Below are 19,877 nucleotides of genomic sequence, written 5' to 3'. Positions count from 1 at the left end.
ACTCTATGTCGACTACCTTCAGGGGGTATTGCTCCTTATTGCCGTGAATACAGCAAATATTGACCCACTGACTGGTTTCCCTATCTATCGGGCCTATTAAGTCTTCGCGAACAACGGATTGGCTGCAACCCGAATCGATGAGAGCACATAAAGACCGTCCATTAATTTTCAGGGTTTGCTTAAATTTAATGTCTCCCCCTCCTGTACAGAGTACGCGTCGCCTGGTTACTCCTATCTCCATAGGTTCACTTCCCTCTATTTTCCGCTGGCACATACGAGCTATGTGACCCCACTCTCCACAGTTGTAACATTGTGGTCCCTGTGAGGGAGGGCCTTCTACAAGTCTGCGGGGGACCGTATCTTCTAGGGGAAATCTCGGTGAAGGTTTGGGATGGGGTAAAACCGGTTTTATGTTGGGTCTGGGCTGTATACCTCTCACATCTGTGGATCGATGGTACGCGCAGGTCAAGTCAATGACCATGTCTGTATCTACCTTTGGATGTTGTCTTATCCAGTTTTTGGTAGGAGTAGGTAAAGAGTCTAAATATTGTTCGAGGACAATCGTTTGTATAACATCCTCCCGGCTACTCCCGATAGGACCCAACCATTTCAGGGCCAAATCTTTCACACGAAAATAAAAGGTTTGGGGGTCCTCATTTCGTCCCCACTTTACTTTCCGGAATTTAACTCGATAGTACTCCGTGTCGTGTCCTACCCGTTCTAGGATGCTGTTCTTTATGTCTTTGTAGGGTGTTGTTCCCCCGGGATTTGCTGCTTGATACGCGGCTTGCAAGAGTCCGGTAAGCAAAGGCGCGACGTATTGTCCCCATCTTTCTTCCGGCCATTGAGCAGAAGAAGCGACTCTTTCAAAGTTGGTGAAAAATGACTCCGGTTCTTCCCCCTCCTGATATTTTTACAACACCGAACTGGGGACATTGGGATGGACTTTGCTGGCGGCGATTGTCTCTGTTAATTTTTTCATGGCCGATTCGTGTACGAGTTGGTTGTTCGCTAGTATCGTAGCTTGGCTTTTCAAGGCAGACTGTAAGGCCTCCCTGTCTTCTTTCGCCTCTCGTTGGTGTGCCTCCCATACCAACTGCAAATGGCGCTGGCTTTCCGCCAGTTGTTTAATCATATCCTCTAGAGACGGACTTTCACTCATGGCTTATACCGTTCGGTTGCCCGGGGTTGTTTCCTTTCCACAATCCCACTTCTGACACCACTGTGGCAGGCCGAACGGTATAAAGACAACGGAGAGAAATTGCGGTGTTCAGGTAAGTGGTTTATTTTAAGAGTTAAGGGATTGTTTATAGTTTATTCGTATGTTTACTGGGTTTTAAGGTCTCAAGTCGTCATCTTCTAGTCTTCTTATTGGGGTTTTCTTTTCTGTCTTCTTTATCTTTTAGGTTGGCGTTCCCTCTGTCTCTCGGTTGGCTCCAGCGGTGAAGTACCGGGAAAAAAGGAAAACGCTACGGTAAGTGGGGTATCCAATCTGGGTTTTATGGTTTTTACCACTGAAGGAGAAGGGGTAAAAAGGTTGGGGTTGTGCTGGTAGTGAGTTTAGGGCAAAAGTGAATAACAGCCTTAAAGTGCACCTATATGTGGCTCACTCGTGTCAAAATATGTGCTCTTTAAGATCCCTCCCAGTCCTTCCCTCACTCCTTCTCAGCTCCCTTCCCCAGTGCCCTCTTAATAGTTGTATTCCCTCTAGGGTCCCACAAAGACCGTACCTTAGCAAGCCACAACCCTCCTGGGTCGTGGCTGGCGCTGGGGTGTTCCGTCAGGTGATGTTCCCTGGTAACGCTCTCCTTTTCCAGCACCTCGTCTTTAACCCGCGTTGTGTCGTTCCTTCCTCGTTCTTCCGTTTTGGTTCTTCTTTTCTCTGCCTCTCTGCTCGCGCTTCCTTCTCCTCCTTCCCCGATTCTGGGATCTCCCCGCCTCTTCAACCCCGCGGCCCGGAAACCCTCCTGGGTTTCCCCAGCAACTAGGGGACGCGATCCTCCGCCCGAGAGCGTTCCCACGGCAACGTGGGAACGCGGAAATGACGTGTCGGAACTATCCGACTCGTCGGTATAGTCCAGCGCCGAGGATGTGATCGGGACCGCCCGATCACAGGGACCAAGTCCAGATCAGGTTGGTGTGTCCGGATGGGGCAGGAGCCACTAGCCACCCTTCTGGAGATGCAGGTTCAGGTTGGCAGTGAGTACCAGGAATCAGCTATTCAGCACAGGAGTAGAAGAGGAGTTCCAGGAGTGATGCAGTTGATGTCTCACGTTAGAAGAAGAGTTGCAGTCCATCAGTGGTGTGGAAAAACTACCAACAAGCCTTGGCAAAGGCAAAAGTTACAGAAGGAGATTTGAAGAGCTGCCAAGACTAAGAAGGGCCTTGGGGACTCACCCTAGGCAGGGGAGTCCCATGCATCCCCCAGCAGTCAGGAGAGCAAGAAGGATTGGATGCAGCCCCCAAAGGCAACTCATAGGCAGCAGGTACAGAAGTCGCAGTGAGGCCCACTCAACACACCTGGAAAGGAGTCCCATGTCTCTGGAGCAGCAGCAAGGAGACCAGTGCATTGCAGGGAGAAGTGCTGGAGTCCGGGGCTACATGGAGCCTGAAGATCTCTCAGAAGAAGAGTCAACTAGCCTTGGTAGCTGCAAGAGTTGCGATGACCAGGGGTACCGTCATGCAAAGAGAGGCACAGACTCACCACCTCCAAACTCAGAAATCTGGTAGAGAGGACCAAGGGGATCACTCAACACCACCACCTGTGTTGCAACGTCCACGCAGAGTTGCAGGATCCACGCAGCCGGTCATCGTTGCAGCTGGTGCCTGCGGATGCAAAGGAATGACTCCTTCACGCCAAGGGAGATTCCTTCTTGCTTCTTGGTGCAGAATGAAGACTTACTGTCCTCAGAGGATGCACAGCCAGGGAAATGTTGCAGGTGCTAGAATGAGCTGGAGAAACAATGTTGCAGGGCAAAGTTGTCGCTGGAGCTGCAGATTGTAGGTTCATGTGGAGTTCAGTTGTGGTTCCAGTGGCCAGAAGTCAAAGTAAATGTTGCAGAAGATTCATGCTGGAATCTTATATGTTGAATCTGAGGACCCACCCAAGTGAGAGACCCTAAATAGCCATGGAAGGGGGATTGGTCACTTAGCCAGGTGACCACCTATCAGGAGGGGGCTGTGACATCACCTGCCTGACCTGGCCACTCATATGCTCCCTGAGGCCCCTGTCCACCTTGGATTCAAGATGGCAGAATCGAGGGACCCTCTGGAGGAACTCTGGGTACCGCCCCTGGGGTGGTGATAGACAGGGGAGTAGTGACTCCCCTTTCCATTGTCCAGTTTTGTGCCAGAGCAGGGACTGGAGGTCTCTGAACTGGTGGAGACTGTTTTATGCAAGGAGGGCACCAAAAGTGCCCTTCAAACCATACCAGTGACTTGGGGAGGCTACCCCTCAAAAACCATGTAACAACTATGTCCAAAGGGAAAGGGTGTTACCCCCCTCCCAAAAGAAATCCTTTGTTCTGCCTTCCTGCGCTTGAGATGGTCAAGGGGTGGCAGCTGCATGTGCTGCCCGGAAAACCCCAGAAAGCTGGTAGGAGCCCCCAGAGTTCATGGAATCATAGAGCCAATACTGGCAACAGTATTGGGGTATGATTCCAACATGTTTGATACCAAAAATGACCGGGTTCAGAGTTACCATTATGTAGCTGGACATATGTCCAGTACACTCGTAAAATGATGTCCCCACACTCACTAAGTCCAGGAATATGGAGCTGGAGTTCATGGGGACACCTCTGATTATGCAGGGGTGCCCTCACACACAGGTAACTGCATCCTGTCTTCTGGGCTTGGAGGGCCTACCATAGGGGTGACTTATAGTGACCTGTTGTAGTGTCCTGAAGTGAAAGGGTGCATACACCTTTTCATGCAGGCTGCAATGACAGGCCTGCAAACACATTTTATATGGGCTCCCATGGGTGGCATAATACATGCTGCAGCCCATGGGGAACCTGTGGTGCCCCAATGCCCTTGGTACCTGGGTCCCATATACTAGGGACTGTGGGGTATGTGAAGTCCCAATATCCAAATTTAGAAGGAGAGAACACAGTCACTGGGGTCCTGGTTAGCAGGATCCCAGTGAACAGTCAAAAACATACTGAGATCAGGCAAAAAGTGGGGGTAGTCATGCCAGTAAGAGGGTATTTACCTACAAGGGGTGCCTGTGTTGAGGGGATAGATTGTTTATATGCAGGGAGGTGTCTCTTCCTGCACATGCACAAGCAATTATGTCAAGGTAGCATTTCTATGTGCGCTGCAGGATCCAGCACCTAGGAGAAGGGCAATTATACAAGGAGGAAGGGAAGCATTTTGCCTTATGCGCCATCCTTACACCACCCCTGGGGTGGTGTTTACTTCAGTCACAGTCTCTGATGAACATGTTGTGTTGGATCTAGGACAATAACAATATGCAATGGGTGTCATTGTGGCACAGCCACACTAATTGCATGTCCCTTCCAGGCAATGTGCCACATATTTACAAGGTGGTGTAAAGCCACAGTAAGTGGCTTATGTCCACCTTGTGTAGATGTCGAAGTATCTTGTGCAACCAGAGCATCACTACAAGTGTGGCTTGGGTGGCGATGGGGCATTTTGATTCAGGGCCCATGTTGTAATGTAGCATGAAGTCCACGAAAGGAAGTAGTTTCTTTCAAGTTTAATGGTGGAAACAGAAGATACAATCAAGACATATAAACATCCCAACCTCCAGTCCCCAACATCTCTCTCCCTCTGAAGATCCTTGCCTCCTGCTCCTAGCAACCCCAAGATTCCAAGCTCTAAAACCATGGCTACAGATGAATGTTCTGAGCCATGAGAAACATGAATATAACCAATACAACAAATCTCCCTCCCATTTTAATTTACAAAGGAAAAAACATGAAAACAAACATTTATAAAGAGTAAACTACATTCTATAACTTGATATACAAATATTTACATTTCGACCTTTCAGGTCAAAATATGGTCTTTAAGATGAAAAGGCACTTAACAATCCTTTTAGATTTTGTTGAAACTTCATCCTCCGGAGAATGCAAGCTTCTACTTTGTCGTGTTTTGAAATTTTCCAAGTCCACCGTGTTGCCACAAAATCTAACGACTCTATTTAAATTCCAAATTCGACCATCTTCAGTCTTCACCGCATTGGTGAAGAGTTTCAGGACTTTCATAGGAGATGATAACTTCTTCCCATAACCTTTAAGAAGAGGTCTATTGATCATGACCCAATCACCTATTTTGACGACAGTTTTTTTCACAGAGTTCTTTCTGTAAAAATTTTGTTTGCTTATTAAGGATTTCTCTTGTTCCTTACCTCTCCAATTAACATCCGTAACATTTCCCTTTTTCCACTCAAAAATTCATTGACTCAATTCGGCTCAAGAACCGTATTGCCTCTTCTTCCACGAAATAGAACAAAAGGAGTTTGACCCGTGGTGGAATGAGGAGTGTGTCTATACACAGCTATCTTTTTCTTCACTTCTTGTTTCCGATTCAGCTGACTGTCTTTAGCCATGGTGATTGTTCCTTTAATGACACAGTTAAACCTTTCGACTAAACCATTACATTTAGGCTGATATAAAGCGCACAACTTGTGTTTGATACCACACCCCCTAAGAAAACTCTCCATTTCTTTTTAAACCAATTGAACACCATTATCGGTAAGAAGTCTGCTAGGAATACCCTCCTTAGTTATCAAGTCTTTGAGAAAAGCAATTACTTTCTCTGTTTCAATGCCTTTGGTGAAGCAGATTTCAGGCCATCTCGAATACATGTTGACCACCACAATGATATAATCAGATGAACCTCCACTATGTATAGGATCCACAATGTCCAAAGTTATATCCTCCCATGGTCCTTTAGGCTTACTTCTTTTCAACATAGGCTGTACCCTGGGTTTCATGGCTTTTTCGCTTATCGCACAGTGCACACAATCCCGTACTACCCTCTCAACTTGAATATCCATGCCGGGCCACCAAGAAGATGACTGCAGCCTTTCCTTGGTTTTGGACATGCCCAAATGACTACTATGTGCATGATCAATTAACTGATTCCTCACATTGGATAGAGGTATCAACCTTGCACCTCTAAGAAGTAAATCATGATCTACTGCCAATTGATCCCTCACACACCAGAATGCTCCACATCTTTCACTACCTTGGGTTTTACTTCTCCAACCTGTCTGTATTAACTTCATCACCTCCTGTAAAACCATGTCCGATTTGGTCTCATCACGTCACCTTTCTTCAGAAATAGTTTCGTAATCTACTTCACACACTCTTTCAAACTCTTCCAGCTCCCCATCCAAACTAGGCTCATCAGGATTAGATGAAGCAGGTGGCACTAATCTGGATAACACATCAGCAGAATAGTTGTCTGAACCTGGAACATACTTCACCATGAAGTCATACTCCTGCAAAGCTATTATCCACCTAGTGATCCTGCTCGACACCGCTTCCATACCTTTGGAATTAAAGATTTCACATAAAGGTTTATGATTAGTTTTCCCTACAAAGGACCTACCCCACAGAAACTTCTTAAATTTTTTAATCGCCCAAAATACGGCCAGAGTGTCACCACCAGGGTAGTGCGCGTTCTATTGGCCAGCACTCTCAAAACAACGTAATTTATGCATTGTGCTGATATGTTGTTGTTTAACCTTTTGCATTGCAGAGTTTAATCCTGAAGACTTATTTTTAATGTGTTTACAAATACTGTCCATTCGCAATGTATTGCTGCAGGCTTTCAGAGTGTGATAGGGTGTGGTCCCTTGCCAGGGCCTTCCAGAGACTTTCCCTGCAGCATGCCTGGGTGTGGTTGTGGGCTGGGCCAAGACTCTGTAAAAGGGAGCCAGCCCAGCTCCAAGTGCTCACTATTCAGAGGTCCCGGTGCAGAGCAGCAGCTACTTCCTGAGCTCCTGTCCCGGTGGCCTATTTGATCTTCCAGGCCTCTGCCTTTCATTCTTCATTGGTGATCCTTGTTCTGGGTGATAAGACGGTGGTTGGGCTGGCCTCCCGACACCGTTATTGAGAACTTTCATATTCTTGGCCTAATTCTTTAATGATTAACAGATTACTTTGCACGCTACCATTTCTTGACATTTATATGGTGGCGTACGAATCGGCAAGATGCACAATTCGTTTCATGATGATTTGATCTTGTTATTCATTGCGCGCTACCATTTCTTGACATTTGTATGGTGGCTTGCGAATCGGTAAGATGCACGATTCTTTTCATGATGATTTGACTTTGTTATTCATTGCGCGCTACCATTTCTTGACATTTGCATGGTGGCTTAAGAATCGGCAAGACGCGCAATTAGTTTCATGATGATTTAACTTTGTTGTTCATTGCGCACTACCATTTCTTGACATTTACATGGTGGCTTAAGAATCGGCAAAAGACGCGCGATTCGTTTCATGGTGCTTTAATCTTGTTATTCATTGCGCTCTGTTATTTCTTGGCATTACATCATGGCTTACGAATCGGCAAGACGCGCGAGTCGTTTAATGGTGATTTAACCTTGATATTCATTGCATGCTACCCTTTCTTGACATTTTACATGGTCGCACTTGAATCGGCAAGATGCACGATTCTCTCCTTGAGCTTAATTCATGTTGTTCATTGTATGCCACTATTCTAAGACATTCTTTAGGTAATATTCGAGTTGACAAGTTGTGTGATTTGTTTCCTGAATCCCTATTGTGTTATTCATGGTGCACAATCCTTTTATGGTGTTTATTATATATATGAAAATCTGCAATGTGTGCAATTTGTGTTGAAACATTTCAAGAGAACACAGAAGGCCAGAGTTTCTAGATGCAATATTGCATGGTCCTAGTATGCATTCTTAAAAAAAAGGACTCATATGACTGGTTTAGAACTTATTCAGAATGTTTTCCTGATTCTCATGTAAAGGAAAGTACTTGAATTTGAAAGTTTCATTTAATCCATCTTGACTCCCTTACAGGTATCCAGCCATCTTGAAACTTAGTCATTTTAAGCCTAATTCTTAGGTTGTTCGTGTTTTCAGAATGACTAGGCTTAGAGTCATAGTCTAGTATTGATTTCATAAGATGTAATTTTCATATTGTGTGTTTTAACCTTTTTCTTACTACAGGTCTCCTTCCCAGCTGTTCCCTTCCTAATCCCCTATTCCCCTCTGGAACTCTCTTAGCCTCTCTGATTTATCTATCAGAGTCTTGGAGCTGTTCAGTGGTGGACGTGTTGGGAACGTGTCAGACCCCGAGGATCTGGTGACTCTGACACAGAGCTTCTCTCTCTATCACTGATTACTTAGTTTCTGCTACCTTCAAGCTCCTAGAAATAAACACAATAGTGTTCTCAGGACAACACACACCTTGTTGTAATACTGCACCTAAGCCTTTACCACTAGCATTGGTTGTTAGAATAGATTGTGGTAAAGGTGGGATCAAAGTTTTTTAGTTTGGGAGCATTGGACAGACTATTCTTTAGTGCGACAAATTCCTTCTCACAATCGTCATTCCTAACAAATTCTTTACCCTTTTTTAGTAAGAGTCTCATATTGTAGCGAGAACTAGCAAAATCTTGAACAAACTTATTGTAGTACTCTGCCATTCCTAGAAACCTCATAAGTTCCTCTTTGGATGCGGGTGAGGCCAAACCACGAATGGTGTCAACAAGATCTTTCTTAGGTATCAATCCACCTCCAGTAATGGTATGACCTAGGTAGTCAATTGTATCAACCCCAAACTTACACTTCTCAGCCTTAATGGTTAAATCATGCTCAGAAATTCTACTTAAGACTCTCCTGAGAGTCTCATTGTGCTCACAATTGTTTTTACTATACACCAAAATGTCATCTTGGTAAACTCAGACGCCACTAATTCCTCTTAATACCCGTTCCATAGCCCTCTGAAAAACAGATGCAGCAGAGATCAGACCGAAAGGAAGACGAATAAATCTGTACGTTCCAAAAGGAGTAACAAATGCTGTCAGGTTCCTGCAAGATTGATCTAGTTTTATCTGGTGATAGGCTAAGGTTAGATCGATCATGGAGAAAACCTTGGCCCCTGACACCATAGCCAACAATTCAGATATATTAGGAAGCGGGTATTTGTCTACAACCACATTCTTGTTAAGACTACGTAGGTCCACACAAAGCCTAATGCTGCCATTAGATTTTTGAGCAATAACAATAGGGGACAACCAATCAGTCCCCTCCACTTCCTCAATGACACCTTGATCTTTCAACTTCTCAAGTTCAGAACGTAATTCATCCCTCACTGCAAAAGGAACGTTCCTCACCTTACTGCAGTAAGGCACAGCACCTGGAAGTAGATTGATTTTATGGGAGTACCCTTTCATGCACCCAATTTTACTACTGAAGACCTTATCAAACTCTTTACGTAATTCCTCTGAAAGAACAGAAGCAGACATAATGCTTCCCTCTGCAGACTTCTGTAGTTGTCTTAATATAATAGGGGGAGAACTGTTAGGGTCAAGCATCACTCCCAGGTCTTTCTGGTGCCACCAGCTTATAATACTATCCCCCTTTTTAGATACATAGATCTTCCCTGAAGCGTAACGTCGTTCATATTCAATTAATCCAACAAAATATCCATGAAAACTTATTGGCTCACCACCATAAGCACACGGGGTGATATCTGGCCGCAGCAATTTGACTTTACCTTTTAACTTATTCTGATAAAATGTGTTAGAGACTATAGTAATCTTTGCCCCCGAGTCAAATAACACCTTAGTTTTTCTTCCTACTACAGTGATATAATCTGGAGGCCCACCCAAACTCTTCTCTGAAACCTGTAGAACTATTTGACAAACGCAAATTCTGAGTCATCATTGACCTCATTAGAGTGATCATCAATGACACTCAGTGTCTGCTTAGATCTTTTTAGATTGCAAACAGCTGAAAATGTCCTTTCTTCTTGCAAAATAGACAAGAACTATTAATATCTGGACAAAGTTTGCTGTTTGCTAAGTGACCTTCTCTGCCGCATCTATAACATTTCTTTCTACTAGTACCAGTTCTTTCTCTGCCAGAAAACTTGTTAGGTTTAGATTTTGTACTACCAACCACATTGATATCTTTTGAATCACTACTTTTGACAACTTGGACACATTTAAGGGAGTGCTCAATTCTCTTAGCAAGTGATACCACTTGATCAATTTGAGGATCATCTAATAACCATAATTTGTTGCGTACTTTTTCAATATTACAACCCAACATGAATTGGTTACGAATCCTTTCCTCCAAAGTTAATCCAAACTTACATTAGGACGCTAAAGCCTCAATTCTATAACATAATTTTCAACAGTTTCACCCTCCATTTGTTGCCTCTTGCCAAAGTAGTACCTTTCTAAGATAGTACTAACCTTGGGGAGATAATGAAGGTCTAACTTTCTAATGCATATCTCATATTCATTGAGATTGATAGCTTCACTATCTGGAAGATCGGGAAGATGATCAAAGATTTCTTGACCCTCTGTTCCCAAACAGTGAAGCAACAATGCCATTCTTCTTTCATCACTTAAGGATGTACCACAAACCCTGGCATATCTTTTGAAAACCTTTTTCCATTTTCCCCATTTGATGGGAGGTTCTCCAGGAGTGGAAAGAAAGAAAGGTGGAGATGCAACGTTCTGCATTACAATTAGCTACAAGCTTCAGTATACAATACACAGATATGGCATCAACTTGATACAAGGCAGCAATTAAATGAGCAATGAGAGATGACAGTACGAGGTCTCCCTGGAAGAAAGAAAATGTAGAAACAGCAATGTATGTCTAGTATTCCTTTTGAGCACTTCAACATACAATGTACATATATAGCATCAACTTAGTTCAAGGCAGCAATTGAATGAGCAACAAAATATGGGAGAATGAGGTCTCTCTAGAAGAAAGAAATTGCAGCAACAGCAATGTTTGCCTTGTGATCCTTTACTGACAAAAGAGCATGGACGCTGTTGTTTTAATTTGTGAGGGAGTTACAATTGCAGCCTGCGTGTAGTAGAGACGATGTTGTGCAGAGTCAAGAAAACGTCAAAACAGTTCAAACGAGGTGTGTGCCTCAGCATGCATTCCTGCTTTGAGTGGCAATCCAGCGAAGTCACCTGTGTGCAGTAAAAGGCGAGTAGAGGCTGTCCCTGTAAAGCCTCACTCTGTAGCCACCACTGCTCCAGGTGCTGCTACTGCTGTATGAGTCCCTTGAGCTGGATCCGCCCCCGTAGCCACCGCTCCTGGACTCGAGGCAGCTGATGCCGTCGAAACTGTCTCGGCCGCCTCGTCACCTGAGGCCGCACCTGTAGTAACCGCGGCTCCGGTCCGCGGCTCCGGCCAGACTTCCTCAAACTAGCTTAAGCGCTGAGTAAAAAAAAAAAAAGTGGGCATAAAAGAGAGGTGCGCCTACTTCCTCAAACAAGGGAAGCGCTTCAGCGCGGATTACAGCGCTGCGCGACTTCTCTCAATTAAAAAGAGAAGTGCACCCGAGGATGACCAAAAGCACAGCTAATCAGGAAAAGCGGGGTGTGCCTCAGCATGAACTTGGCACAGTGTCTGAAGGAGAAAAAAATAAATAAAGAAACAGCAGCTGCTTAAAACCGAAATCAAAGGTCGTTGGTTGTTTACCTTTGAATAAGGAAGGAGTTGGGATGTCGTCTTCCACTGCGAAGGTCGACCCAGCTCGTCACCAGTGTAATGTAGTATGAAGTCCACAAAAGGAAGTAGTTTCTTTCAAGTTTAATGGCGGAAACAGAAGATACAATCAAGACATATAAACATCCCAACCTCCAGTCCTCAACATCTCTCTCCCTCTCAAGCTCCTTGCCTCCTGCTCCTAGCAACCCCAAGATTCCAAGCTCTAAAACCATGGCTACAGATGAAAGGTCTGAGCCATGAGAAACATGAATACAACCCATACAACACATGTGTCCTGATGCAATCTTTTAGCATGCATTGATTGTGTCCTATGTGCCTCCCACTTCTGCCATTTGTGAGATTCCAGATAGTCCCCTCTTGCAACTTACCCTGCAGTTGTGGCAGTTCTTGGTAGTCTGCGCTTTCCTGTCCTGCAATTCTAGTGACCAGCTCCTCCAGGATGACTGCTGCCACCATCTCCTCTAACTCATCCAGGTCTTTCTGTGGTGTGGGAATTCCACCTCCAGTCTGCAGTGCTGGCTGTCAATTCCTGGCCAGTTTCTCCTTAGTTCTGCGCTTTCAATCGTGCCAGCACTTCTTGCAATCGGTGACAGTCCTGCTCACCTCTGCCACGCTGTTGAATTTGTCTACTATTGTTTGCTATATGGCCACTCTCCTACCTATTTGCAATTTGGAGGTGATGAAGAGCTGGTATTGGTGCTCCGTTACTCCTCTCACCAAGATATCAGGCCCTTCCTCCCTAAAGCAACACTTCTGCTTCCTCTTCTTCTCCTGGGACTTTTCTGGACCCTCCTGGCTGATACTTGGCTGACAGGGATCTCCCTGGGGTCTTTCCCGACCTGCATTCTCCATCTTGTCTTCCCAAATATTTTTTTCTTGCCTGTGCCTTTTTTGCGCTAATGCGGTTAAATATGGCGCTAACCCGTTTTGCATCAAAAACGTGGCGCAAAACAGTCTAGCCCCACTTTTTCAGCATTAGCGTAATTTTTTCTTACAGCATGTCGCTGTGGTTAGCGTAGTTTTTTAAATATGGTGCATTAATGACGCTAGGGAATGACGTTAGCTTGCTGTAGATATTTTGAGGCACAACTGCATGCAAGTGCACAAGTGACCACAGCTCTATACAATCCTTAGAAAGGTCAAGGGCTGGGGAGCATGTGTTCTGAACATCTCTAAAACCCACTGACAGGTACTGTGAGAAACGGGAAGTTCCAGAGCTTTCAGTCGTGCTCCAGTATAGACACACCCACCACCTAAACTCACATAGGCACATAGAAGCTACTCAGTTCATAGTACAAATGCCAGAAGAGTAATATGCTGCATGAAAATATCAAACTACAGGAAAAAGTGCACTCTTGTAACAAATGCAAGATTAAGTAGCGTGAAATGTAAATACGATTTGTATTGCTGTCTTGGATTGTGTAAGGTTTCCTACAGTAATTGTTCAAAAACCCGATCAGTGTTTTTATTAGATAGCAGCACCAGGCTGACAACTAAGACGCTGAAATCAGTGGAGCCCGTAATGATTCTTTTGAAGTGTTCCAGATGTTTGCTTTTCACCAATTGTTTGTGTGAGAAGGCTCATTCACCACTGGAGGCTGAGTACATAATATCTCCAAGCTTTACTCAGGACACCCCAGCCACACCTCAGCCTTGACGATCACAGCTAATCACCACCACGATTACCAACTGTCATTACTGTTCCCAACATGCTAGAGGCCGAGTGCTTAGGAGAATCCCAATATCATTGGGGAGGGGAAGAGAGGAAGATACTACACATCATCCGTTTATACACTTTAAGGATAAATAAATATTAATAAGTATATAAAATCTAATCGCATTGGAAGAAATATGTAAACACAATGGAAAAGTGGAACCATGTACTATTACAACTCGAGAAAGAAGAAAAACAGTTAAGAAACTAATGCAGTGTACAGTTTGCAGCTGGTATAAGGAATGGAATGAGAAATGGATTACAAAGTCTTTCACAGTAATATCTAACAGGTAATGTAGTCCTTTAAATGTCTAGGAAACTGAGTTGGGCAAGCACTCACTCTGCATGGACCATTTCTTAAGAAATCTTCTTCTGTTCTCTCATCTGCCTTTTCGCTGTCATTATCATAGAGAATCCAGGATGGTAAGCCTTCCCTCCCAAATGTTTATTCTAGAAATGGTATTTTTCTCTTAGAGCTAATGTTATGGACTGTTTTCACTTCTGGCCACGTGGAATTTAAATTCAACAAAACTACTATAGATGGGGTGTCCACTTCCCCAGTCAATGGACGTATGAATGCTATAGCCAGCTCATTCCAGGGCTCAACTGGGAGTTTGTGGTAATACATTGCAAGTTTCCTAGTGCATGTACCTGCGCTCTCCCATTGCAGGGTAAGTGAGGGAATCACACAATGGGAAATCATTGACTATGTAAGTTGCTCTTACTATGTGGACATGAAACAAGATCCAGACACAAAACATTAGTTATTTCCACTATGTGCACATGACACGAGATCCAGACACAAACACAGAGATAGCTATTATGTGATACGTTACAACTTCTTAGTTGGTCTAATGTATATTTCTGCTTTCCTTACCAACAAGTAGGCCATTCCCTTATCTGCCATTGTGGAACCACTCATTGATGACACTGTGGTGGAAGATGTACGCATAATGTGCAATTCCTGGAAGTTTTGGAAGGACATTGACTAGAATTTGACAGTCCACTATGGCCTGGCCATTTATGGAGTAGTTGTGCTTGCGGTTTCTGTCCAGATGGGATGTTGCTGTAGGGAGCACAAATTAGGAATGTGCTCAATATATGGCACCAAGCACATACAGAAGTCCAGCAATGGTGTAGAAGCCATACTTGGTATTCATTTGTTGTTGGGTAGTTTTGGGGAAGAGATGGTACTGGGGTGTGAGTTTTATGATGGCATCTAAAACAAATGGGAGAAAGGCAGAACATTTTCCCTGTGAAATGCCAGCCAAACTGGCCGATGTGATTTGGAAGGTTCCTGATGCTAATATGTGAAGCACAGCCATCAATTTTCCTCCGTCAGTGCGATGACATTGGTCCTTGCACTTGCTGGCTGGAGACTAGGGGCCAGATCTAGGTACAAAGCAAATTGCGAGTTGCAATTTGAGAGCCAGAGCGACTCGCAAATTGCAACTCGCAATTTGCTATGCAGAACGGTGTCTCAGACACCCTCTGCGAGTCGCTATGGGGTCGCAAAGACCCACCTCATTAATATTAATGAGGTGGGTCGCAAATTGCGGCCCCATAGCGACTCAGGGCACTCAATGACATGCAGGCCTGCTGTAGTCAGCAGACTTCCATGTCCGTGACTGCTTTTCAATAAAGCAGTTTTTTTTTTTTCAAGTGTAGCCCGTTTTCCTTAAAGGAAAACGAGCTGCACTTAAAAAAAAATCCGAAACCTTTTGTTTCGGAATTTTTTCAGGGCAGGTAGTGGTCCCTTGGACCACTACCTGCCCTGAAAAAATATTTTTGGGTCCATTCACAAAGGGGAAGGGGTCCCCTGGGGACCCCTTCCAATTTGCGAGTGGGTTACCATCCACTTCAAGTGGATGGTAACTGCGACTCGCAAATGGAATTGCATACCACTGCGAGTCGCAAATAGGAAGGGAACACCCCTTCCTATTTGCGAGTCGGAAATGCATTTTGCGAGTCGGTCCCGACTCGCAAAATGCATTTCTGCATAGGAAACTCCGGTTTGCGACGTGCAAACGGCAATTTTTGCCGTTTTTGAGTCGCAAACTGTTTCCTACATCTGGCCCTTGGTGCTATATTCTCCAGCAATTCCACGATGGACTCCCTCTTCAATCTGTAGAATTGTATGACCACCTCCTCCCTGAGGTCAATGAAGTATTTGCACTGCTGAAAAGCACACTCCTTTCTCCTTCACTGCCTACGTGGTGGTCTAATAGCTACTCCCAGTTGCAGAAAAACAACCTCTATATTGTAGTTGTATTTGAGCTTTCCAGAGTGTACTGTGATGGTGGGGAATTTGTACTAGATCCACTGCTGCATTTCCTACACCTGGGTTGCCAATGAGCAGCAATTTTGGCACACTACTAGTGTTGCATTCCTCTACAATGCGTGAGGCAATGCTATACACATAAATACAACTCTGTTAACGGTGTGTTGAATTTTGCATGGGAATAGCTACATTGCGATTACAATTTCATCGTGACGCAGCTGGATTCAACACAGCTTTTGCCCCACGCAATCCATAAAGAACAACCCATTTGAGAACATGCGTTATTTTTTTAATATGACTTACGGCTTGCGTCGGCCTTGCGTCACACAACATGACGCAGGGCTGGCGCAAACCCCTGATAACTATGTCCCTGAATACCTTTTTCCATTTTCTCCATACCTGGATTAACCATAAAGAAAGGTGAACGGGTTATATTTTGCATTACATTTTTATACTATTACTCCTGTAAAGGTAAAAAAAAATTAACAATTTTAAAGATAGATTGCAAAAACCCCTTTACAATATATTTATGTATTGAGCAGAACAGAGAAGTTAACAGAATTAGATGTGATATTTCCAGGATTAGGGTTATAATATGTAAAGATGACTGAAGTAATCCACAATAAGTGTGCAGATCACTGGAATAAAGAAATGTCAGTGTACTCCCTTCAAGTTCCCGCCAGTGGCTTGTAGTTACATGTAGTTAGGCAATCTGTTAGCAATGAAGTTATCCACGGTAATTGTGTGGATCACCGATCAAGGGAAATGTTGGTGTACTTCTAACTGTCTATTGATGGCGTGCTAATGTATTTTGTTTCAGAAGTCCTTCCAGCCATAGATTACCTTATATCATGCTGCTCTACACGGGATAAAGGCTGTTGCACAGATCGGCTGGACAAGGTAAGTTTATGATGAGTTTTTTGTGTTGAAATAAACTAAAATCCTCGACCAAAGCTCAGATTCAGTCTATGAGACATGTTGAATCCACGCACTGGATTCTTCCTGCACGCTTAAAAGATGGAGGCTCAAATGGCACATCAGCGTGTCCTCGAGAGGCTCACACATATCCACAGTGTGTACTCACACATTTGTGTCTACTGCGTAGATTTTGTTACCGAGCTGTCCATTGTTCTTGTGAAGCACGCAGTTAGCTCCCAACTCACAGCAGTGATTAGCAATCCCTAGCGGTGTTGATCGTTCGACAACAAACAAGCATTTGCAATGCAACGGGTCTTGCGTTTTCTCATGTTAGAGCTGATAGCGTTGTAAACTCATAACCCGACTTTTCACCTATCGGCAAAAGTGCATTTATGCACATAACCCGAAAAAGTGCAATTAACTATGTAAAGCGCTCGACTTCTGCCAAGCAAGATCGCGCTAGAAATTAGAGAAAAAGTAGTCCACGAGCCGGACAGAAAACAGCGAGCCTCGCATGTTTTCTGTACTTGGTCGATGTGCTCGAGGAGGGCTAGCCACCGGAAAAGGCATGACGTATGCATGCCTTAGACGAATGAAAGCAAGCAGATTTTAATAGGCAAGCCCACGAACCAATGAAAAACATGGATGTGATGTCGACAGGGCTCTGAGCCCTTTTCTAAACACTAAAGTGTCTCGCTGCGATACGCATGCATGAGCTCATGCAACGCAGGCTTGACCCTAAAAAACAAACAATTTCGAAGAGTTGTCTGCTTTGGACAAGAAAGCAGTATTTAGAGAAAATATTCTGAGAATCATTACAATAGTGGCATTTAAAAGATGAGCATCCTTATAACTTAAGAAGATTGGCTCATACCCACTAGATGATATAGGGCCTGATTTAGATGTGGGCGTAGGGGAATACTTCATCACAAACTTAACATCACATTGTGATGGAGAATTCCCCCAGCCAACATCTAAATCAGGCCCATAATATCATGTAGTAGCAAACTCCAAATTTTGGTTTCATTGGATGATATATAGCTGAGAAGATTCTGCACAGTGCTTTTCTGATGACTGGAGCAGTCACTTTACTGCATGTTGTGGTGTCACAATTCACAACCCATCCTTGTTGTCAGTGTGAGATGGCTCATTCACCATAGGAGCACATAATGGCCCTCATTATGAGGCGGTATTAGGCGGTAAGTCCTGCTTACCGCCAGGCTGAATGCCGCCAACATACAGCCGGTGCAGCGGTTTACCGCTACCCATATTATGACACACACATAGCAATCCGTCACTATACAGCCACACACACAAGTCCGCTAGCCCAAAGGTCAGTGATAAACTGGCGGTAGCTAAACCCACAGCATTACACCAACAGAACTACGCCCACAGCATTATGACCCACGAATCACCGCAGCGGATATTCAACCGCGGTAAACCATTGGCGGTTCATCCAGCCATGCTCAAAATACACACACACATACAAAACAACACTACATTGAACAATTCAAACTACACACACCTGACACACATACACACACCACACCAATATAAAACACACACACACACTACCCACAACCCTTTACGACTAACAAAAATTGACAGAGAGAGAGAGATACACCAAGAGCACCCACAGAACCAGAGCCACAGAACACCATCACCCATACACCATCCACGCACCTTACAGCACACACCCCACCACCACCCCACACACCCTCACACACACTACACCCATGGCACCAAAAAGACACCCCAGATTCTCTGAGGAGGAGCTAAGGGTCACGGGGGAGGAAATCATCAGGGTGGAGCCACAGGTAATCAGATCACAGGTGCAGCAGACATCCATTGCTAGGAAGATGGAGCTATGGCGGAGAATCGTGGACAGGGTCAATGCCATGGGACAGCACCCCAGAACAAGGGATGACATCAGGAAGAGGTGGAACGACTTACCGGGGAAGGTGCGTTGCATGGTAGCAAGACACCAGATAGCTTTACAGAGGACTGGCGGTGGACTCCCATCTCCTCCCCCACAACTAACAACATGGGAGGAGCAAGGCTTGGCAATCATGCATCCTGAGGGCCTGGCAGGAGTAGCAGGAGGACTGGACTCTGGTAAGTCAACTCTTTACTACTTTCACCCCCCCATACCTGCATGCCATCACATACCCCACCCCTACCCTCACCCCCATCACTCCACCACTTCACATACACCCCACTATAACAACCACCCATCCCAATATCAGCCCTGCACGTAACACCAATGCACGGACCCCCATCACAGACCTGCATGGACACACATCACTAAAGCATACACATTAGAGACAATCACCTGGCCCACAAAATCACTACTCATGCAAGGGAAAGCTGACAGGGCAATCACAACCATACAGGGCAACACACCCATGCACAAGATGTCACACGCAGAAACAGTAACACTGCAATTACATCCCCCCAGATCCCCCACACAACGTCACCGGAGAGGAGGTGCCAGCAAAATCCAGTCCCCCCACAGAAGAGGCCCACAGTGATGACAGCAGCTCTGGACACCTGGATCTAGATGACCAACCTGGCCCATCAGGGATCTCCGGACAGTCGGTTACCCAGGCACAGTCCCATACCATCACAGAGCCTCCCCCCTCAGGAAACACCACCAGAGCACACACCCAGCGGACCCATACCTATGTCCCCAGGACACGTCAATCAGCAGTGTCTCAACCACTACAGGGATCCCAGGGCACACCACAAACACAGGACGATCAGCGACCTGGGGTCAGTGGCCGTGGGCACAGGATTCAGGGGACAGAGGCACAGGACAATAGGGAAGCTGGGAGGACTGTTGTGCGACAGGGGGAGGACAGGCCCAGGGAACTGACTCTCCTGGAGGCACTCAACAACATCCTGGGAGCATACCACCATTCCCAGGAGACGATGGCCAGAGACTGGACAAGTTGCAGGAGATCCAGCAGCTGCAGGAGGGACAGTACCTGGGGATCAGGGAGGACCTGAAGGACATTCACACCACCCTGGTTAACATTGCAGGGGTGCTGGCAGACATGGACAATACCATGAGGGAGGCAGTGGCACACCACGGTCCCCTGACACTAGCCAAACCGATGAACAGCCCTCCAACTCTGCTGCCGCTAGTGGACAGGAGGCCCTGCCACAGGACCAACAGGCCACCAGCACCCCTCCCCCTGATGAAGGAGACTATTGACAAGACCCCACCAGGAAATCACTACTTTTGACAA

Source organism: Pleurodeles waltl, chromosome 10 (assembly GCF_031143425.1).
Source record: "Pleurodeles waltl isolate 20211129_DDA chromosome 10, aPleWal1.hap1.20221129, whole genome shotgun sequence".
In the NCBI taxonomy this organism is placed as follows: domain Eukaryota; kingdom Metazoa; phylum Chordata; class Amphibia; order Caudata; family Salamandridae; genus Pleurodeles; species Pleurodeles waltl.
Note: the sequence above shows the minus strand (reverse complement) of the source record.